The sequence below is a fragment of the Orcinus orca genome, chromosome 6 (genome assembly GCF_937001465.1).
Source record: "Orcinus orca chromosome 6, mOrcOrc1.1, whole genome shotgun sequence".
Taxonomy (NCBI): domain Eukaryota; kingdom Metazoa; phylum Chordata; class Mammalia; order Artiodactyla; family Delphinidae; genus Orcinus; species Orcinus orca.
This window is the reverse complement of record NC_064564.1, coordinates 110,158,676-110,183,103: the sequence shown is the minus strand read 5'-3', so window position 1 is coordinate 110,183,103 and position 24,428 is coordinate 110,158,676. Positions and strand designations below refer to the sequence as shown.

Genomic DNA, 24,428 nt, shown 5'->3' with positions numbered 1-24,428 from the left:
GGTTGTATTTATGTGGGTCCGTTTCTAGGCTCTCTATTCTGTTCCATTAATCTATTTGTTTTTTCCCCAGTACCACACTGTCTTGATTACTGTGACTTCATAATAATTCTTGAAGTCAGATAGTGTCAGTTCTTCAGCTTTGTTCTTCTATTTCAATATTGTATTGGCCATTCTGGGTCTTTTGCCTCTGCATATAAACTTTAGAATCAGTTTGTTGATATCTACAAAATAAGTTGCTGGGATTTTGATTGAGATTGCATTGAATCTGTAAATCAAGGTGGGAGGAACTGGTATCTGGTGATATTGACTTTTCCTATCTATGAATATGTAATATCTCTCTAGTACTTTTTTGACATTTTTTTCATCAGGATTTTGTAGTTTTCCTCATATAGATCTTGTACATATTTTGTTAGTTTTATACCTAAGTATTTCATTTTGGGAGGGTTGTGCTATTATAAATGGTAATGTATTTTTAATTTCAAATTCCATTTGTTCATTACTTGTATATAGGAAAGTGACTGACTTTTGTTTATTAGCCTTGTATCCTGAAACCTTATTATCACTGCTTATTAGTTCCAGGAGTTTTTTGTTGATTCTTTAGGATTTTCTACATAGACGATCTTGTCATCTGTGAACAAAGACAGTTTTATTTCTTCCTTCCTAATCTGTATACCTTTTATTTCCTTTTTGCTGTCTTATCACAATAGCTGGGACTTCCAGTGTGATGTTGAAAAGCAGTAGTGAGAGGGGCATCCTTGCATTGTTCCTGATCTTAGCAGGAAGGCTTTGAGTTTCTTATCATTAAGTTTGGTGTTAGCTGTAGGTTTTTTGCAGATGTTCTTTATCACATTAAGGAAGTTCCCTTCTATTCCTAGTTTCCTGAGAGTTTTTATTGGGAATGGGTGTTGGATTTTGTCAAATGCTTTTTTCTGCATCTTTTGATATGATCAAGTGTTTTTTTTCTTTAGCATGTTGATTCGATGGATTATATTAATAATTTTCAAATGACAAACCAGCCTTGCATACCTGGAATAAATCCCATTTGGTTATGATGTATATTTCTGTTTACATTGTTGGATTCCATTTGCTAGTATTTTGTTGAGGATTTTTAAATCCGTATTAATGAGAGAAATTGGTTTGTAATTTTCTTACAAGGTCTTGGAATGCTGACCTCACATAATAAGTTAAGAAATATCCCTTCTGCTTCTGTATTCTGGAAGAGATTATAGAAAATTGGTATAATTTTGTTCTTACGTGTTCTGTAGAATTCACCAGTGAACCCATCTGGGCCTGGTGCTTTCTGTTTGGGAAGATAATTAATTATTGATTTAATTTAATAATAAGGCTATTTAGATTATTTCTTCTTGTGTGAGTTTTGGGAGATTATGTCTTTCCAGGAATTGGTCCATTTCATCTAGGTTATCAAATTTGTGGGCATAAAGTTGTTCATAGTATTTCTTTATTCTAATGTCTGTGTGATCTGTACTGATGTCACCTCTTTCATTTCTGATTTTGGTAATTTGTGTCTTCTCCCTTGTTTTCTTAGCCTGGCTAGAGGCTTATTGATTTTATTTATCTTTTCAAAGAACCAGCTTTTGGTTTTGTTGATTTTCTCTATTGATTTCTTATTTTCGATTTCATTGATTTTTTTTCCCTCTAGTTCTTATTATTTCTTTTCTTCTGCTTGCTTTGGTTTTAATTTGCTCTTCCTATTCTAGTTTCCTAAGGTGGAAGCTTAGATTATTGATTTTAGATCTTTTCTAATATTCAATTTTCAACTCTAATATTGAATTCAAATTCAACTCTAAAACATTCAGTGCTATTAATTTTTCTTTAAGCACTGTTATTGATGCATCCTACGAATTTTGATAAGTTGTATTTCATTTGATAAGTTGTATTTTCATTTTTAAAATATTTCAAAATATTTTAAAAATTTCTCTTCAGATTTCTTCTTTGACCCATGTGTTTAGAATTGTATTGTTTAATCTCCAAATATTTTAAGTAATTTTCCAGCTATCTTGCTGTTATTGATTTCTAGTTTAATTCCATTGTGATCTGAGAGCAGACATTCACTGTATGATTTCTGTTCTTTTAAGTTTGTTAAGGTGTGTTTTATGATCCAGAATGTGGTCTGTCTTGGTGGACGTTCCACATGAGCTTGAGAAGAATGTGTAATATTGCTGTTGTTGGATAAAGTAGTCTGTAAATATCAATTATGTTCAGTTGATTTGTAGTTCAGTGTAGTTCAGCTGTGTTCTTACTGATTTTATGGCTGTTAGATCTGTTCATTTCTGATAGATGGGTGTTAAAGTGTCCAACTATAATAATAGATTCAAATCTATTTCTTTTTGCAGTTCTACCAATATCAGTTTTTACCTCATATTTTTTCATAAGCTAAAAAATTAGTGTTTACTGTATTATTATGATGATTTAAATTATACATACACATACTTTTGATATATGTCACAATAAAAATTGGACACACAGACATAAATAAATATTTTAAAATGAAACATTATGAATAAGTATTCAACCACATTTTGGGTCAAAGAATTGTAAATTTAAATAATGAGTTTATCTCATATTTTGATGCTTTGTTGTTAGGTGCATACACATTAAGGGTTGTTATGTCATCTTTGGAGTACTGATGCCTTTATCATTATGTAATGCCCTTTGTTATCCCTGATAACTTACCTCACTCTGAAATTTGCTTTGTCTGAAATTAATATACCCATTCTTAGTTTTTTTTTTTAGCCTGTTAACTTGTTTTTAAAGTTTATAAATTTTATTGTGGAAATATCCAAATATATGCAGATGTAAAGAGAATGGTATAAAGAGCCCCGATGTACTCATCAGTCAGTTCCAAAAATTATAACTTTTTTGAAGTATTTAAAAAACTTTTCCCCAAATATTATTACAAAAATTTCAAACACCAGAGAAGTTAAAGACTGTAGAGTGAATACTCATATGCCCACCTCCTATATTCTCCCATTGTTTCACTCTGCTTTAATCCATATCTATCCATCCATCTGTCCCTCTACCCATCTGTCAATTCATTTACTTTTTAAAAAATAAATATAGGTTACATACAATATTATGTTAGTTTCAGGTGTTCTACATAATGATTTGACATTTGTATACATTGTGAAATGATCCTCATGGTAAGTCTAGTAACCATCTCTTCGTGTACAACTTTCAGTATTATTGACCGTACTCCTTAATGTATGTATTACAACCCCATGACTTATATTATGTAACTGGAGGTTTGTACCTCTGAATCCCCTTCACCAATATCATCCACTCCACCAATATCATCCACTCCACCACCCCCCTCTTTTGGCAACCACCTGTTTGTTCTTTGTGTCTGTGAGTCTGTTTCATTTTGTTTTGTTTTTTAGATTCCAAATGTGAGATTGTGCAGTATTTGTCTCTGACTTATTTTACTTAGTATAATATCCTTTAGATTCATCCATGTTGTCACAAATGGCAGGATTTCATTTTTTTAGTGACCAAATAATATTTCATTTTATATACGTAACCACATCTTTTTACCCACTTGTCTATTGATGGACACTTAAGTTGCTTCCGTATCTTCCTATTGTAAATAATGCTGCAATGAAGATTGTTATGTATGTATGTATATTCAAATTAGTGTTTCTGTTTTCTTTGGGTAAATACCCAGAAGTGAAATTGTTGGATCTTATGGCAGTTCTATTTTTAACTTTTTGAGGAACTTCTATACTGTTTTCTATAGTGGCTGCACCAGTTTACAGTCTCACCAACAGTGCACAAGATTTACCTTTTCTCCACATCTTCACCAAGACTTACTTATTGTCTTTTTGACTAAAAGTAAAAGGGTGGAGAAAGATATATCATGGTAACACCAATCAAAAGAAAGCAGGGCAGGGGTGTCCTTAAAACACATCAAACATCAAAACACTTGTTTTTTGATGACACACCTGCTTTCTTTTGATTGATGTTACCATGATATATCTTTCTCCATCCCTTTATTTTTAATCTATATGTGTGTTTCCAATAGACAACATGTAGTTGGGTCTTGTTTTTGGATTCACTCTGACAATCTCTGTCTTTCAATTAGTGTATTTAAGATGTTTAAGGTGATAATTGATATAGTTGGATTAATATCTACCATATTTGTTAGTATTTTCTATTTATTGTCCTTGTTATTTGTCCTTAATTTTGTCTTCCACATTTTTTTCTGCCTCTTGTAGTTTTAAGTGAGCATTTTATATGATTCTGTTTTCTTTCTTTTCTGAGTATGTCAGTTGTACTTCTTTTTTAACTTTTTTTTTAGTGGTTCCCTAGAGTTTGCAATATACGTTTACAACTAATCTAAGTTAGCTTTCAAATAACACTATACTATTTCACAAGTAGTATGTATACCTTATAATAACAAAATATTCCTAATTCCTACCTCCCATCCCTTATATCATGTTGTCATTCATTTCACTTACACGTAAGTATATACAGTAGAATACATGCTATTACTATTTTTTTTTGCGGTACGCGGGCCTCTCACTGTTGTGGCCTCTCCCGTTGCGGAGCACAGGCTCCGGACGCGCAGGCTCAGCGGCCATGGCTCACGGGCCTAGCTGCTCCGCGGCATGTGGGATCTTCCCAGACCGGGAAATGAACCTGTGTCCCCTGCATTGGCAGGCGGACTCTCAACCACTGCGCCACCAGGGAAGCCCGCTATTATTATTTTAAACTGTTACTTGTTAGAACTAAGAATAAGAAAAATAAGTTTTAATTTTACCTTTACTTATTCTCCAGTGCTCTTACTTCTTATTATGTAGATCTGAGTTTCTGACTTTATTAACATTTTCCTTCCCTCTGAAGAACTGCTTTTAACATTTCTTGCTAGGCAGGTGTACTGGCAATGAATTCTCTCCAATTTTGTTTGTCTGAGAAATTCTTTATTTCTCTTTCACTTTTGAAGGATAATTTCACAAGATACAGAATTCTAGGTTGGTGGGTTTATTTCTCTCATCACCCTAAACATTTACTCTGTTCCCTTCTTGCTTGCATCATTTTGAGGTTAACTTGGATGTAATTATTACCTTTGCTCCTCTATAGGTAGGATGTTTTTTCCCTCCGGCTTCTTTCAAGATTTTTTTCTTTTAAGTTATGTCACCCTTTTTTAATTTTTATATTTTATTTTATTTTATTTTATTTTGGCTGCTCTGGGTCTTAGTTGCGGCATGTGGGATCTTCACTGTGGCATGCGGGCTCTTAGTTGCAGCATGTGGACTTCTTAGTTGCGACATGCGGACTCCTAGTTGTGGCATGTGGACTCCTAGTTGTGGCGTGTGGACTCCTAGTTGCAGTATGCGAACTCTTAGTTGCAGCACGTATGCAGGATCTAGTTCCCTGACCAGGGATCGAACCCAGGCTCCCTGGAGTCTTACCCACTGGACCACCAGGGAAGTCCAAGATTTGATTTTTTTCTTTTAACCTTTGATTTTCTGAAGTTTGAATATGATGTCTAGGTGTAGTGGGGTTTTTTTGGCATTGATCTTGCTTGGTGTTCTCTGAGCTTCTTGGATCTGTAGTTTGGTATCTGACATTAATTTGGGGGAAATTCTCAGTCATTATTACTTCAAATATTGCTTCTGTTTCTTTCTTTTCCTTCTAGTATTCCCATTACACATATGTAACACCTTTTGTTGTCCCACAGTCCTTGGAGATTCTGTTCTTTTGTTTGTTTTAGTCTTTTTTTCTCTTTGCTTTTCAGTTTTGGGAGTTTCTACTGTCATATCTTCAAGGTCAGAGATCTTTCTTTAGCCATGCCCAGTCTACTATTGAGCCTATCAAAGCCTTCTTCATTTCTATTACAGTATTTTTTATTTTCTAGCATTTTATTTTGATTCTTTCTTAGAATTTCCACCTCCCTGCTTAAATTATCCATCTGTCTTTCATGTTGTCTGTTTTCCATTAAAACCCTTAGCATATTAATCATATTCTTTAAAGTTCCTGGTCTGATAATGCCAACATTTCTGCAGTGTCTGACTCTGATTTCTGATGCTTGTTTTGCCTTTCAGTATGCCTTGTGGGGTTTTTTTGTTGAAAATTGAATGTGGTGTACTAGGTAAAAGGAATTGCTATAAACAGGCCTTTAGTAATGTAGTGGTAACATGTGGGGAAGGGGAAGTATTCTATAGTCCTTTGATTTGGTCTCAGGGTTTTGGTGAGCCAGTGCTGCAGAACAGCGAACTTTACTAGCGCTTCTCAGGGTTCTTTTCCCCCTTAGGTGGGACAGGATGGCTGGGTGGGCTGGAGTTGGGTTATTCCTTTTTCCTTCATGTGGGATGTTAGAGGAAGCTAGAGTTGGGTATTTCCCGTCTCCTAGGTTGGTTAGGCTCTGATAAAACTCCAGCAAGTTAGGCTCTAATAAAATAATTTTTTCCTGAATGCAGGCCTTGTTAAGAACAGAATGCTCTGGTATATTTCAGGGGTCTTTTTCCCCTCTCTCTTCTGGAAGCAAGAAGGAATTTTCTCTGATACTCACTGTGAGGTCCTGGTAGAGGTTTTGGAGGTAAAACTCACAAAAGTGTGGAGCCCTCCTGTGACTGGGTCCCTCTGGAGTTTTTTGTTTTTGTTTTTGGCCGTGCCATGCAGCATGCGGAACTTCCCCAACCAGGGATTGAACCCGTGCCCCCTGCATTGGAAGCATGGAGTCTTAACCACTGGACCACCAGGGAAGTCCTCCCTCTAGAGTTTTAACTCTCAGAGTTATCCACACTTAGCTTCCAACAATTCATCAACTACAGCTTAGGTGTTCTTACTCTGGCACTGGTTCCTGTGGAATTTTCTGCTCAAGAGTTTCAGCTTTAGTAGGTTGTGATTCTCTCTTAACTGTATCTGTCTCTCCAATTTTGGGGACAGTGTTTTGCCATCTGACCTCACTTCTCTGCCACATCTATGAAGAGTTGTTGATTTTCCACTTCATTCAGCTTTTTCTTGTTGTTAGGACAGAGTGGCAACTTCTAAGCTCCATACATGGCCAGACTGGAAACTGGAAGTGGTATTGATTTTTTAAAGAATTTGAGATAGGGATGTCATTTCTTCCTACTTTTAACCTTATCCAAAAATTGTCATTTAGTTTAGAGAGCTTCCTGACGAGGCATTTACTCACTTTCTACACCCCTCTTTGTAAATTTGGCACATATAAATTTACCCCATGACAAAAATGGGAGTCTTTATCCAGCTGCAATGAGAAAGCTCACCATTTGGATTTCTGCATTTTTTTTTTTTTTTTTTTGCGGCACGCAGGCCTCTCACTGCTGTGGCCTCTCCCGTTGCGGAGCACAGTCTCCGGACGCGCAGGCTCAGCGGCCATGGCTCACGGGCCCAGCTGCTCCGCGGCACATGGGATCCTCCCAGACCGGGGCACGAGCCTGTGTCCCCTGCATCGGCAGGCGGACTCCCAACCACTGCTCCACCAGGGAAGCCCGATTTCTGCATTTTTTGATTGGAAAATTTTATTTTCTTCATGACAATCCCAGGAGTTCAGAGCTTGCTGTCTCAGACCTTGTCTCTGGCCCTTAGCATAAGTCCTCTCTCTGGCATCTGCTCCTGCACATCTACAAGGATCATGTTGTCTGAATCCAAAATCAGAACAACAGATCTCACATGAAATGTTTTTTCCCCTTTTAAATAGACTATTTTTTAGAAAGGTTTTAAGTTCACAGCAATATTGAGCAGAAAGTACAGAGTTTCCATATACTCACTTCCAAACATATTGTACAATCTCCTCCCATCAACATCCCATACCAGAATGGTACATTTGTTATAATCAGTGAACCTACATTGATATCGTACAATATTATCACCCAAAATTCATAGTTTACATTAGGGTTCACTCTTCATATTTTATACTTTATGGATTTCGGCAAATGTGTCATGATATCACATGGGCTTTTTATATGGAAATTTAGTTTGAATTCCTGAATATTGGAATTTATAGAACATTGGTTCATGGAGACCACAGAACATAATAATCTTGGAAAAATCAAAGTACGGTCACTGTATGTAGATGTGTCAGATCAGTTTCAGTGCTTTTCTGCTTTGACTAGTTCTTGAAAGGGCCTTGGAATAGACTACGTAGCAGGTGACAAGCAGGGATACAGTCTTGTTTGCTCAGGTGGCTTGGCAAAGGCTGCAAGAGTTGCCATGGGGGTCTGCTGGGGACCGGGAGGCTATAGAGCCAGATAGATCTGACTTTTCCGAAAGGTATCAAACTACTGGAATTTGAACATGCATAGGTTTTGGATTCAACTTTTTTTCTTTCACCAATATCTCTAAAATATATGGCACATACTAGAAGCCCTGAAGTTGGTTTAATCTTCGGAAGATCAGTACATACCAGTTTTTCAGTTTTCTGGTGAAAGGATGGAAAACTAACAAAGTCTGTCACTTTGTACAAATTTGTAGTGTTTCTTTTAAAGTCTTATTTGCTTTATATTTTTTTTCTGATTATATTTCCTTCTGAAAATAGAATACCTTTTTTTCTGATTTTAATGACAATACATATTCATTGTCAAACATGTCTTTTAAGTTTATTTCTCCTGAGAGCTCTACAATTAAGGCTTGTGACTAGTACTCACTTTGGAACTATAACTGAAAACATTAAAAGCTCAGGAAACATAAAGAGTGATTTTTATATTTGATTCATAGACCTGCACTGACCCTTCTCCCTAGCTAAAGACCAGAATTCTTAATCCTTTCAAATATCTTTATTTGCATGTCTCTTGGTCCCTTAAGCCTTCACACTCTCCTTTCTTCCTTATTTGTTTTGGTTGGATGAATCACACAGAGTTAAAGCTGTGGTCACCTCCTGTACCTTCTTCTTTCATGATCTCCATATCCAGTCAGCCAGGCAATTCATCTTATCTGTCTTTGTTTTACTTTTACATTTCTGTTTTCATCACTGAGTAACCACCTTCCCCTCCCTTCATTCCCTGCAATTACTTTTTAAAGCTTGTATTTATTGATACTTTATATGCCAGAAATTATGCCAGGTAGTTATCAACCGGAGTTTATTTGGCAATGTCGAGCGCTTTTTTTTTTTTTTTTAACTTTTATTTGCATTTATTTTTTGCAGCATTTATTCCCGGGCCATAAGTTTTTGTTTCTTCAATTTCTTCTGGGATATCTTTTTCTTCTGGGCAACCTCCTCTTCTGGTTTAGGAACAATCTGTTCTTTTTCAGTAAGGATCATCTCAATGTGGCACGGAGAGCTCATGTATGGGTTGATCTGACCATGAGCTCTCTAAGTCCTGTGCCACATCTTGGGGGCTTTGTTCACCTGGATATGCTCAATGACCAGAGAATCTACATCTAAGCCCTTAAGTTCAGCATTACTCTCTGCATTTTTGCGCATGTGCAGTAAAAATTCAGCACTCTTTTTGGGCCACCGACCCTGCGTCCAGCCCCACTGTTTGGCCTGGGCACACCTACCAACTCCGCCACTGTAACGACGGAATGGCACACACTGCTTCTTTAAAGTGACATCCTTCAGATACTTGGTGGCTTTTCAGATATGCATACCCTTAATGGCCTGGGCTGTTTCACGAGTGTTCTTAAAGTGAACACGAAGATTTGAACCTCTCGACTTGCATGATTTTGTGGCATTTTCTGGGTCAAGTGAATAGTGAACCATTTTTAGAGGTCACCTCAGGCCACTAACCGGAAAAGGAAGATCGAGCACTTTTGGTTGTCACAACCTGGGGGCCAGGGCGGGTGGGGAGGGGACGGGTAGGTAGAGACCAAGGATGCTGCTAAATATCTTATTAATGCACAGGGATAGCTCTTCCATAAAAAAAGAATTATTTGGCCCAAAATGTCAATAGTGTAGAAGTTGAGAAACCTGAATCACATTAATTGTTTCATAGCTTACTTAGTCCTCACAACAACTCTTTACATGGGTTTTATTATCCCTACTTTATAGATGATGAAACTGAGGCTCACAAGGTTTAAGTTAACTTAATCAGCATCACATAGCTAGTAAGTAATGGAGCCAAGTTCAAACTTAGGTCTGACTCAGTCTGAGCTTACAGTGGTCATGATATATAGCTTGCTCATAACTCAGGCCCTTAGCTTTTACCTGGTCTACTGTAATGGGCTCCTTCCTGATCTTCTTGCCTCTTGTCTCTCCGTTTAAGTCCGTCTTAAACATGGCTTAAGTGTCTAATTATACTCCCTCTCTGCTCACAATCTTCCAATGCATTTGGAATGTAGTTTTGGTTCCCCAGTCCAGCATTTAAGGCCAAAGCTGCTGCAGTCAGTCCCTGAAGTACCTTTCCAACTAATTTTCCATAACTCTCTTCTTTTCAAAGACATCTTTTCTAAGACATGCTTTATTTTCTTATTTTTGCTTCTTTATATATTTCCCAATATTCTATAACATATATACTGCTGTTTTAATTTAAAAGTTTTTTTTTTTTTTTTGGCGGTACGCGGGCCTCTCACTGTTGTGGCCTCTCCCGTTGCGGAGCACAGGCTCTGGATGCACAGGCTCAGCGGCCATGGCTCACGGGCCCAGCTGCTCCGCGGCATGTGGGACCTTCCTGGACTGGGACACGAACCCATGTCCCCTGCATTGGCAGGCGGACTCTCAACCACTGCGCCACCAGGGAAGCCCTAAAAGGTTGTTTTTAATGGCAGAAAAGAATATCCAGCCTGTCTTATGATTTAGGGATTACAAAATAAAATGATTGTATTTTTATTTTAAAGCCCCCAGATTTCCTCTGTGTAATCCTTTGTTCATGCTGTGCCCTTTGGACTCCCATACAACTCATTATCAGCTATTCAAATTCTTTTTGGCCATCAGGGCCCAACCTGAACACTACTGCCTGCCACTGATCCAAAGAGCAAAGAGGTTAAGAGCATGTGCTTTTTACACACTGACAGGGCTAAGTTTGAGATCTGTTTTTTTCTGCTAACTAGCTGTGAGACCTTGAGCAAGTAACCCAACGTCATTAAATCTGTTGCCTCATCTGTAAAATTGGGATGGTGTCTAGCTCACAGAGGGTTTTTGGAATTAAGTAAGAGCTCACATGTGAAGTGCTTAGCCCAGGCCCGGCACAATATGAGTGCTCAATGAGTTCATTAATAGACCCCATTATTTGTTACCATATTATTTCTCCACTTCTTTAATTCATGCCTCTGCATCTCTAATAGTATGAGCTGTAGAGTCAGAATTCATGCATTTCAATCCTGGTATCACCACTTACTAGTTGTGTAAACTTAATCAAATTACCTAGCCATCATGTGCTTTAGTTTCCACATCTATGCATATAATAGCATGTGCTCCATAGGGCTTATTTCAGGATTAAATGAGATAATATAGGTAAAGCATCTAGACTAGATCTGGCCCATGCTAAGTGCTCAATTATGTTAGCTATTATTACCACTCTTCTAGCACTTACTAATTCTACTACTTCTTACCTATATTCCACTCATTTGTATACTTGTAGCTCACTTATCTGAGGGTTAGCCCCTTGAAGACAAGGATTATAAAAAATAGTCATCACTGTGCCCTGAGCAGAGTTTTGAGCTTAGTTATAATGACAGTTATTTTTTACTGATACTTGATTAAGGACTTTCATAGACATCACCCTATTTGAGCCTCACAAAAATCATATGAAGTAGGCAGACAGAATGCTAGCTAAGTATGTATGTAAGTGTGTGTAGGAAAGGTAGGTTTGGGTGCCTACCATGCTGTAGGCTTTGAGTCCTTCCTTCTTCAGCTTATTTATACTATTTAGCTTTCATAGCTATCCTGAAAGGTAGTGTTTATTACTACATTTTTAATGTAAGGAACTTGAGGCTCAGAAAGTTAAATAACATAATCAAAATTCAACCAACTAATGTGCTTCAGAGCCTAGACATGTTTCAACAAAGTCGTGTGTCCTCACTGTTGAATTTTCACGGCCAGGTGTCAGATTTGGTGGTATCTAAGCCACAGTCTCATTCTGTTCCTATTTCTGCTTTGGGGAACCTGGCTACCTTGTCTTCTGAAATAGCTGTTGATGTAAAATACTGCAGTAATGTCAGGAGAGAGAAAACCTTCAGACAAGGACCATTAGAAAAATTGATCTTAGATTTCTTAGTATTCCTGTGTTTTAGAGACTGCTAAGAATGAGTAGATGAACCTACGTGGTCTGATGCCACTGATTTCAAGGGTTCCTTGAACATTTTTTTTTTTTTTTTTTTTTTTTTGCGGTACATGGGCCTCTCACTGTTGTGGCCTCTCCTGTTGCGGAGCACAGGTTCCAGACGCGCAGGCCCAGTGGCCATGGCTCACAGGCCCAGCCGCTCCGTGGCATATGGGATCCTCCTGGACTGGGGCACGAACCCGTGTCCCCTGCATCGGCAGGCGGACTCTCAACCACTGCGCCACCAGGGAAGCCCCCTTGAACATTTTTATACCACCAGTTTGCTGTAGGCCCAAGTGAGAGCATTCTGAAACTTACATTATAACGTACATAGTATGTTGGAAAGAGCCCTAGATTGTTTGGAATCAGAAGTCTAGGAGTTCCTATACCAGGAATCCTTTTTTGGGAGATTTTGTGTAGTCTTTGAAGTCAAACAGACCTGATTTGGGTTACCTGACCTCTCTTGAGTCTTTTTGCTTGTGTGTACAATGAGGCGTTTTGAACATCAAATGCACTAAAGTATGTAAAACACCTTGCCTTTTTCATAGCAGGTATTTAACAAAATAACTAAACTGTAATAATATTAAATGTATGTTATTCCCACCTGCAGGAAGAAGTCCAGCTGTTTAGCCTAGTATATAAGACCTTTCTAAATCTGGCTTTCCTCAACGTCCCTCAGTCTCTTTTCCTGCCACTCACTGTCATGTGTCTTAAACCCACGCTACACAAAAGTATTCATATTTTCAAAACAACCTCTGCTTTTATGCTGCCATGTCGTTGTACTTGCTGTTGCTTTTGCCTAGAATGCACTTGCCACTTCCTCCCCCTTCTCTGCGTGTTGGTAGTCTACTCCTTCAAAATTGAGCTCTAATGCCACTTCTGACTGTGAAGTTTCCATCAGATCTATCCCCACTCCACATAGATTTATCACTCCTGCCTGTGAGTTCCCACTTAGCACCTTGTTTGTGCTTTGCTTGGGCACTGTAGATAATTTCCTGGTCTTTCTCCCCCACACTTTCTAGAGGATGGTGACCCTGTCTTAGTGTCTCTCTAGAATCTGGGGCAGCAGAGTGCATTACTATATCTCACTTGGGGCTTCCCTTTCAGTTTGAGTTCTAGATGTGAAAAATGTGATGGCAGATCTGTTTGTTTTAAACCTCTATGAGATATAGGCAGTCCACATGGAGGTTAATCTCATTGCTCAGATTCGGACATCACCATGTGTGCAGTTTCTTTAATCCTCCTCTAGCTATCAAAATGGATTTAGCAGTTGACATCCTCTTTTTTCTGTCTGGGGCAAATGGAGCTTTGTAGAATTTAGCCTGGAGGAGCAATGACCTTGCCTCCCCAGTTCAGAATGATCCTAGGGTGTAGAACTGGATGTCATTGAGGACCTAGCATGGCTACAGTGTAGCCAGTGACAGAGTACCAGGGCCCTTGCTTACATTTATTCAGGAGACCGGGAATAATATTCAGCCTCTGATTTAATTTTCTGTGACACATTGAGTCTATGTTTTAGCCTACAGAACACTACAGCTGTGTCCTAATTCTCTTCACCCCCTCTCCCTTTCCTAACTTGTGATCTTCATATCACTACCTTTTAAGGCATTTCTGTTCTTGGCTGATAGTCTTGCATTGGAAGTCACCACAGAACAGTGGAAAAGATAGCTCTGAATCATCCATGTAAACAAGCAAAAATCACCACTGCAAAGGAGCTGAGAGCAGTGGCGTGTGTTGGGATCAGTGGTAGGTGATATATTCCTGGGACTCACTTACTGGGGTCTCTCTATGAAGTGGGACAAAGGTCTCAATTAACAGAACAAAGCTGTATAGTTTGTGTAATGATCTAGTGGTCACTGAAGGGCAGTAATCACAGTAATAATAATTACCATTTTCTGAGGGTATACTGAGTATCTAGCCCAATGCTAGGTATTAGAGGCACAGAAATAGGTTGGATAAGGTCCCTATTCTGGAGGAGTTTGCAGTTTAGTAAGGGAGATAGATTCATAAAACTGGTTGTCACATTGCAGTAAAATCAGCTCAGTAGTGCCGACAAGTACAGGGTGCTAAGAGCACTGAGGAGAGACATATGTCTGAGACTTTGGGAGCAGAAAAGGCTAGACCATTTTTTATAAAGAAATCATGTGTTTTTTTCTGTGGATAGTTTGCTTTCTGCCCACTCTCCTCATATTCCATTGCTTGAATGTTATTCCACTTCTCCTAGGCCAAGTTTGGTCCTGTAATTGTTACCCATACTTTCTGTACTTAGGACAGTTATTACACTTATCACAATTATAATTAAATATTTCTTTATATAACTGCTTAATGTTTGTCCCTTCTACTAGTCTGTAAGGGCAGTGACCATGCCAGTCTTGTTTGCTCTGATCCCCATCACGAGGATTGTAAGCACCCAATAAGCATTTGTTGAATGAATGATTGAATCCTCATGAACTCCTCGAGTCCTTGGATTGTCTCAACAATATATAGTGTGTCTGAGGTTTAGGAAGAAATAAGCCTGTAATCTTGTGGGAGAAGCATGTCATATCAGATTTAGTTTCTTCATGGTGACATTGTTAGGTAGTAGCCAAACCTCTGTCCTTTACAACAGCAGTCCCCAGCCTTTTTGGCACAAGGGACTGGTTTTGTGGAAGACAGTTTTTCCACAGACCTGGGGGGGGTTGGGGGAGGTGGGGATGGGGATGGTTCAGGTGGTGATGCGAGCGATGGGCAGCAGCAGATGAAGCTTCGCTCGCTCGCCGCCGCTCACCTCCTGCTGTGCGGCCCGGTTCCTAACATGCTGCAGGCCTGTAGCAGTCCTTGGCGGCCCGGGGGTTGGGGACCCTTGCTTTACAAGGAAATCCTTTAGGTTCTGAGCTACAGTGCAGAGTAGACACCTCTGACACTAGGTCTTCTTTCTCTTGCATTTTCTGCTCTTGGTTTTTGAATAATGATACCACTATTCCCTGAAAAACACAAAAAACGAAAACAAGAAATGAGTGCTATAAATGGCTGACATAGTATTTTTTTTTAACATCTTTATTGGAGTATAATTGCTTTATAGTGGTGTGTTAATTTCTGCTGTATTATAACAAACTGAATCAGCTATACATATACATATATCCCCATACCTCCTCCCTCTTGCATCTCCCTCTCACCCTCCCTATCCCACTCCTCTAGGTGGTCACAAAGCTGACATAGTATTTTTTTTTTTTGCGGTACGCGGGTCTCTTACCACTGTGGCCTCTCCCGTTGCGGAGCACAGGCTCCGGACGTGCAGGCCCAGCTGCCATGGCTCACAGGCCCAGCCGCTCCGTGGCATGTGGGATCCTCCCGGACCGGGGCATAAACCCGTGTCCCCTGCATCAGCAGGCGGACTCTCAACCGCTGCGCCACCAGGGAAGCCCCCTGACATAGTATTTTGATCCTCAATATCTCACCTAAAAGCTCCTCTCTCAAACTCAATATGCAATTACTTTTCTTTGAAACTGCCAACTTTTAAAGGCAGTTGGTGTAAGGTAAGTTATTCTCCAGGTATAGCCAGCACGTATTAAGTGTACCAGACGTGAGGCTGAACCTTTTTATAGTCTTTCCATTTGACTGTTGAGGGTCAGGGTTTGAAATTGACCTGGGTACGATCTGTGCCTGCCTTGAGAAGCTGTTGAGACTCTTGACAGGAATGCGTATCTAGCTCACATTCTGTCCCTAGCACCTAGAAAAGTGTCAGTTGTATAATAGTAGGATGAATGTATTTGTGGACTACATAGTACACAGGCTGTATGTATTTCCTTGACGTGTGCCCACTTTTTTCAGTTAGATAGCACTTTTCTTTCTTCTCACCAGGACACTTCCCACCCTTACCCACAATAATTGTTCCTATGCTTCTTTCTTTCTTTCTTCTTTAAATATTTATTTATTTACTTACTTAATACTTAGCTAGCTAGCTGCTCCAGGTCTTGGTTGCGGCACGCGGGATCTAGTTCCCTGACCAGGGATTGAACCCAGGCCCCCTGCATTGGGAGTGCGGAGTTTTAACCACCAGGGAAGTCCTGGCCCTATGCTTCTTAACAGTCAGCAGAAAAGATATTGAAATTTCTTCTGTTCACCTTTTTAGGGTTGCTGAGCTCTTGGACTGAAGCACCTTAACACAGGTTAGCTCCAAAAGGGTATTTGTTTTCTCTTCTGTTCATCCTGTCTGGAAATTTTGAGGCTCAGAAAATCCCTAGAGCATCATAGCTGAAAGATAGCCTTGCACAGAAGTTCCCACAACTTTCCCATTAAGCAGATGAGAAAACTGAGGCCCACAAAGGGCTTACTGTACCTAAGGCTATCCAGCAAGTTAACCCAGTCCCAATCATTGCATCTTTTTTTTTTTTTTAAGGTTAAATAACTCTGGCAGGAAGCATTCACAAAAAAGCAAAAGTTTTTTTAAAATGAGCTTGTGTTGAGGCAGTAATTCCAGATCATGACACTTCTGTTATAAGCCTGTTATGAGCAGCACTTTGCAAATTTGGAGAGATTTCACAAAAGGCCTCATAAATCTTCAGAATTCCAAACTTTTGTCCTAGTCCGAAAAGAAAGTAGTAGCTGCTAGAATTGAATAGATTTCAATTTTTTATCCTTATGGGAGCAAATGCCAGAAGAGTTGCAGTGATTTTTGGGGAGAGATTCTTGGCCCCATTTTCCCTACAACGTATGCATCTGACAGCTGGCCTATCATCCTATTTTTAGACATAATCTGTGGGATTACAGAGTGGTTTCTTTTCTTTCAAAGCTATGCTGCAGAAATGCAAGCTGTGTAGAAAATGGTTTTGCTTTGTAGCAATTTGGAGACTATTTAGTACACACTATATTTAAATTTTTGAATTTAATCAACTAATGTAGACCCCTTTATCCAAATATTTCATCTTAAATTCCACTTCCAGTTACAACTGTATTCTAACAAATTCAGGAGAAATAAATGCTGAAATGCTAGAAATACTAGAAGTGAAAATAAGTTTTTACTTTATGTCATACCACTAATCTTCATTTCCCTTTCTCTGGGTCATAGGAGGAACAATAGACATATTCATTATAGGGTTTTAAAAATAATTTATAACAGCATTCATTAAGCACCTATTGGCATTCATTGAACACCATCTGTATCCCAGGAGCTGAGCTTGCCTGATATAGTAGTTCATTTATTTTATATGTTACAAAAACCATTAAAGGTTAAGGGATGGTATCCCTGTTTTGTACGAGAAAGCTGTGAGACTCCAAGCAATTGAGTAACTTGTCAAAAGTATGAAATAGTAGAGCAAGAATTGGAACCCAGATCTGTCTGATCTCAGAATCCGTGTGCTTTCCCCTTTAGTGTGCAGCCTGTACTAGTTTTAAGAAGGAGCTGATTGGTAGAACTGGAATGGCTAAGTTCTGAAAGGTATAATAATTCAGAATATAATTGGGGATTTTATGTAGGTATTTGTACCTAAAATAGACTAAAAAACCATAAAATAGAATTAACATATAGCTATGTGTTTATAAATATTCATTCTGATTTAGAACTATTATTTTGCAGGTTATGTCACTTTTGATTACACGAATGAAAAAATTTAGAAAACGTGGCATACTACTTTAGCATCTCAAATGTTCATCTGGAAAAGGTTCTTGCTTTTAGTTCACAAAATGTTTACAATTTCACAAATGATTAACGAGATCAAGTTGCCCAAAATTTTGGAGGAAAAAAAAATCAGTATCATTGGAAGTTAATCTTACCTGTGCCAATGACTACATTATCTAGAAAAACCACGCTAAATGATTTAGAACTTGGCAGGCATGACTTTGTTGTTCTTTAAATTGGAATGTCTAAGACACTACAACTACAGTAGTGTTTATCTGACATTGTCCTTAGAAGCAAGACACCTCAAGAAAGTGAGAGGCCTAATAAAACAGGACCTTGAAAGCTTTGGGAAATTGACTTGAGAAAGGAAAAAACACTCAAAACTTAGAGTCAGATCCTAGCTCTGACCACTTAAGCATTTGACTACCATTCTGAGCCTCAATTTCTTCACTGATAAAATGGGGTAATGATACCTTCTTACAGAGTTATTCTGAAGTCATGGTTATAAGTGGATTTTTTTTACAATCAAGATGAAGGAGTGTGTTTTGAAACTACTGGAGTTGCAACATTTTATCAGTGATGTAATTCCAACAGTAATTATGTTTAAATAACCTGCTGTCACACTTTGTTGCAGGAAAATATCTTCTCATGCAGTTGGTCTACTTGGCCTATTTTAATGTAGTTGAAATGAACCTCGTTTGGCTTAATAGCAAACAATTCTTGTTTCATTGCTTATCATTCTGCTGGTTCCTATCCTTGGTTGGCAGGCTGTGTACAACAATACAAAATGTGAAATTAGTTTTCCCTGTTAAGTGTGTGCATTTGGGGCAGAAAGAATGTGAATTAAGGATGGATCCTGGAAGGCCATCTGAGATGTGAAAAGGGAAGCGCTGCAGGAGACAGACCTCTTTGGCTTGGCTTTGGCTTGACTTATCACTTGGACCTGAGGCCGTCAGCACAAAGAGGATGTGCTGGCTTGTTAAGATTAACAACAAAGACCAAACAGATTCCCCCCACCTCACAAACCATCTTTCCCCCATCTACATTTACAGTTCATTGGGACCACTGCATTTTCTATTGCTTTCTTTAAAAAAATAAAAACCAAAACCCTCACTCTTGTTTGCCAAGACATTGCTCTTTACTTCCAATCTTTTGCTATAATGATAGTGCTCACATTGACATTGCTGAAAACCCCTCAGCCTGTAGATTTCCAAAGCCTGCTTTACCCAGTGCTTCTTATTTTCTACCTTTTGTGCTTTTTTTGCCATCCCACATCTAGGAATGAGTGGAGGAAGGGAAACAGGTCTGTCATAGTTCATCACCCCTACTTTTTTTTCTTTTTTTAATGTATAAGGGTAGAGACTATTCAGTATGTCTTTCCTACAGTCTGAGATGGGTCGATGGAGTCATTCTGATCCCAACTTTACCACATTCTAGTTGTGTTGGACCTATGCCAAAATTGTCTCATCTTTCAGAGCTCAGTTTGTCATTTACAGAAATGGGAAACATTGTCTTTGTACTACAGGTATTAAGGTTGAATAAAACAATATATGTGAAACACCCAGTACAGTGCTTACTTAACACATGAGAAGGGTTTAATAAATGTATTCTTTTTTTCTTTTTTAAATTTTATTTATTTATGGCTGTGTTGGGTCTTCGTTTCTGTGCGAGGGCTTTCTCTAGTTGTGGCAAGTGGGGGCCACTCTTCATCACGGTGCGCGGGCCTCTCACTATCGCGGCCTCTCTTGTTGCGGAGCACAGGCTCCAGAGCGCAGGCTCAGTAGTTGTGGCTCACGGGCCTAGTTGCTCCGCGGCATGTGGGATCTTCCCAGACCAGGGCTCGAACCCGTGTCCCCTGCATTGGTAGGCAGATTCTCAACCACTGCGCCACCAGGGAAGCCCATAAATGTTGTATTCTTTTCTTCCAAAAGTATTTTATAAATAGAACAACATTGATTCTTGCACTTATCTAACAAACATATATTAATCACTGTGTTAATCACTCTTATAAGGATAGCATCTCAATCCTTTGTCTTTAAGCTCCATTTTATTATTGAGGAAAAAAAGCCTTTTAAGTTCCAGGCAGCTGGCTTAAAAGTGACTTTTGGAACATATGTAATTTATAAATCAGGATCTGTCATCCTGAAGCAAAAAGAGCTCTGGAGATAAACCTCTGGATTTATTGTATACATGATGTTTCTGTCCCTTATTATTAGAGCATAGGATGGTCCTTGTGAATCCTAAACAAAACTAAGTCCTAGATATATTAGTCAGGATTCTCCAGAGAAACAGAACCAGTATGGGGTATGTGTGTGTGTTTGTATGTATATGTAGATAGATAACTAAAGATTTATTTTAGGGAATTTGGCTCACATAATTACGGAAGCTTACAAGTCCAGAATCTGCAGGGTGGGCCAGCAGGTTGGAGACCCAGGAAAGTCAGCGCTGCAGTTCCAGTCTGAAGGCTGACAGGCTAGAGACCCAGGAGAGCTGATGTTCCAGTTCAAGTCCAAAGGCAGTCTCCTGGAGATTTATATCTTGCTCAGGGGAGGGCCAGTCTTTTTGTTCTCTTCAGGCCTTCAATAATGTGGATGAGGCCCAAGCACATTATTGAGGGCAATCTGCTGTATTCAGAGTCCACCAATTTAAATGTTAATTTCATTCAAAAACACCTTCATGGAAATACCCAGAGTAATATTTGACCAAATGTTTGATGTGATGGCCCAGGCATGTTGACATGTAAAACTAACCATCACATTAAGTTTAATGAAAAACACAAGACTTAGAGATTCTTATCAATATTGGTCATTGCTTTTGTGTCTCTTAATAATAATACAACTGCAGCCCTTTCCAGAGTATTTTCACATGCATTATCTCAGCTGACCTTCATAGAAGCTCTTGTTAGGTTATCAGATACAACTCCACTTGTCTGAATAGAGCACTAAGACTGAGACAGATTATCAGACTTGCCTAAGGTCTCACAGCTAGTGAGTGGCAGAGCTACAATTTGTCCAGGTACTTCAAACCTGGACATTTTCCTCTTGGCCATTCTCTCTGTGCTAGCTGGGAAGTTCTGGAAATGGTTTTGAGAATCTGGTGGCTTTTCTTCTTAGAACTATAATACTCCTCCTTGGAACCATTTTGTGATAAAAAGTTAACAAAATATATACTGGTGGAACCTAAAGATCTTTTCAAATGATTCTAATGATGCCCTAAGGCAGAAAGGAAGAAAGAAAGAGGGAGGGAGGACGTTGGCAGCAGAAAGAATAATGTCAAAAAGTAATTAGAGCAGGACAAATGGATTGTGCTGCCATGTTCAAGACTGTTATTTCTGTAGGCAGTGAGGAGGAAGGGCACTAATGCAATGTGACGGATTTGGAGCAAAACCCCGGGCACTGCACAAACTGCAGGGACTCAACCAATAGCAAGGCTCAAATCACAAGGTTTGACTGAACAATATTTGATATCTCAAAGAGTTGTTTCATGTTGTTTGGAGAAACTATTGTGTCAGGGGATCTACTTTCTTGATTTTAGTGCTTTTGGGAAACAACCTCATGTTCTTATGTAGGTAGTTGGTGTGTCCTAGGATAACCCATCCCAGCATTTTGTCCCTACACATCTCCAGGCTGGGCCAGGACATGATGCCAACAGGGATTTTGAAGAGAAGATAACTAATATGAAATGAATTGGGGTATTACCTATTTGGAGAGAGAATGAGATAAAAAAGGAGTCTTATCAATATGCAACTTGGTATTAGAAAATCAACCTAGAAAAAGGCAGAAGGTAATACTCTCATCTGTCTGAGGACAGATTTGCTAGCCTAGATAACCTGTATCCATGATCCCACTGCTGCCACCATGTACGAGGAAATTGCCACAACCCTCAAGAAAGATAGAACTTCCATATTTGCCTGGAAGGAAATCTTCACAAGTAGTTCAGCTCTCTCCCCTGTAAGTAACCATACCCTTGAGGTCTTTTACTAATTGCTGCCACTGCTGTGGTAGGGTAGTTAAGAGCTTGTGCCTTTAGTACTCAGACATTCCTGGGTTCGTATTTTAGCTTTGCTCTTTATGAGCTGTTTGACCTTGGGCAATTTACCTAACCTCTCTAAGACTCAGTGTTTTTATTTCTAAAATTAGGATAATAAGTGTATTTCCAGACTTCTTATGAGATTTTGGTAAGATGATACACATAAAACATGTAGCACTGGCGCCAGGCAGAAAGTCAGGACCCAGTAACGGTAGAAGAAAAAGTATGGAGTGGGAGGGTATGTGTGTGGGGCCAGGGAGCTTAAGTTGTCTACCAAACAGGCCTCAGTGGGGGGCTAAACATCTTCAGATCTCCGGTTTAAGCAGAGATAAATGGTTTATCCCTCAAGACCCCATAGTATAGCTGAGGTAGGGCTAAAAAAATTAAACTAGGGTCTCTTTACTTAGTACTCAGGCAGTAGGAAGGGGAAATTAAGACAGAGTGTTATGATTCTAAAAAATTGGACTCACAAGGTATAGATTATTGCTCTTGGTCATGTGAAGGGACTCACCTTTCATTCGTGGCTCTTGGCTTGCCTGAGCTGCCATCCATCTCTCAGCCCCATCCCTGTTCCCATCCCCACTCTGAAATCCTCTAACAACTCAGAACTGACCAACCAAAGATAGTCTTAATACCCTGCCATCGTATACTTACTTTCTTAAGTTCACTTCATTTTGACAATTCTTTTTCTTGTCATGCCACCATCTCTGCAGAGCGCTGACTGCTAAGAGGGGCAAAGAAAATCCTGCCACAACCTATAGAGACAGACCTTTTATTTGGCAGACTGCAACAGGAAATGTATTTCTGGACCTTTAGAAGTACTCTCTGCCTGGTGTTGGGCTCATAGCCCCCTTGTTAAGATTCTATAGTTATATCACAGTGAATCTTCTGAGGTACTACCCCCAACAACCGTGGATTTATGAACTATTTTCTAAGGTCTGTTTGTCTATGCATAAAATCATGTAAAAATTGAGCCCACTTGTACATTGTGCCTTGCTTGTTCTGGATCTATGTCTCTATGAGAAGGCCTCAGGAGCCAGAGTTGAGCTCAGGTTTTTTTGTCAGGTTTTCTAGTGCTTTTCTTGGTCTGCCCAGAATTCCAAAACCCTGTTTGTTTGTGGCTTGTGGCTTTTTCCCTGATAGTCTTTACCTTCTGTTAGGTGCCCAAATCCTAAAGAATATAATGTCAGGTGTAAAGACAAAAGTAAATCCCAAATATGTTATAATGGTCCAAGATTTATAACTTGCTGATATTATATCTTTTCTGGTTTACCAGTTATCTCTAGGCATTTCTTTTCAGAGACCGTGATTAGGTAAAATAATCTCAATTGTCAAGGTTTAGTGCAAGGTGTTTTAGTTAACAGTTCAAGGAGTCTTGATCTTTTAGCTGTGATCAACAGAAAATGCTAAGAAACTTTGACATTTTGCCTGCCCGCGCTTATTTTTCCAATGGGAGTGAGCAATATCAACCACATTATCAACCCTATTTAGTGTGACAGACACAGGATTTTTCACACAGAACCAATTCTTTCCTACTAGGTAGTTCTCTGCACCTAGTCAGTAAGAGAAAGCTTGGGGAAATTATTGGTTGATCGTACTAGGTTTTCATTGTTTTTGTTTTCTTAGTTCCTTGCCTGATGCTGGGAAAGCCTGTGGTGACTGCAGATGCAGGTGGCCTTTTATACTTTTTAGCAAAATGGTTGCCAAAAAGTAACCATCTGGCAAAAAAAAAAGAAAGAGAGAGAGAATCTTCCATATGGCTTATGGTTTGAATTTTGTCTCTTGTCATTTCTCTCCAGTTTTTCTATACAAAACAAAATGCAGGATACATTTAGAATAATGTTCAAATAAAGCCTTTTAAAATTTATAATTATTTTTCATAGATGTTAGAATCATATATTGAATCCCAATTGTGTGCTGAGCATTTTATGAGCTACTGAAAAGGAAATATCTTGTTGCTTCTGGGAATTGGTCTGTAATGATCTCACTTTTAGCGGAGTGTATAAGGGGGGAAGAAAAGCATCTTTTACATAAAATTTCTTAAATACACACTTATTCAAAAAGTTTAAAAAAGTTTTAAAGCCTCTGTCCTTCAGTATTCATCTGAAGTGTGATCACTGTTTGGTGACTATCCCTGGATCTTGCAGGCTTGGCACATTTCTGCTGCCACTTGTATTGAGTTAGTTATGTTTAGGAGCTGGGCTCCAGTTGCTTTACGTGCTGCAGTGGCTATGGGCTAGTTATGTTAACTTCTCTGAACATTATTTTCCTTTTCTCTTCGAAAGGCATGATCCTTACTCTGCCTCACATGATTCTTATGAGGGTCAAATAGGATAATGCATGTGAAAGTCCTTTTCCAAGGGGCAAAGCATTATATGAGCATAGAATAATGCATGGTTTTCAAGGATATCTTTTTCCAACTTTTTTTTTGTTTCAACAACTTCATTGAGGCATATTTTACTCTGTGCAATTTAGTGATATCTAATAAATTTACCCAAGTTGTGTAACCATTACCATAAATCAGTTTTAGAACATTTTCGTCATCCCCGTAAGATCCCTTGTGTCCCTTAACTGTTAGTCCTATTCCCAACTCCTGATCCAGGCAATCCCTAATCTATCTGTCT

The 24,428-nt window shown here is 39.0% G+C and overlaps 1 protein-coding gene and 1 pseudogene across 2 annotated transcripts in view; one reads left to right on the top strand and one right to left on the bottom strand.

The window, feature by feature from the left end:
- The window catches only part of NR6A1 (nuclear receptor subfamily 6 group A member 1), a 205,513-nt gene that overhangs the window by 97,244 nt on the left and 83,841 nt on the right, over positions 1-24,428 (top strand). The window lies entirely within an intron of this gene.
- LOC101270278 (60S ribosomal protein L17-like) lies at positions 9,081-9,697 on the bottom strand (annotated as a pseudogene).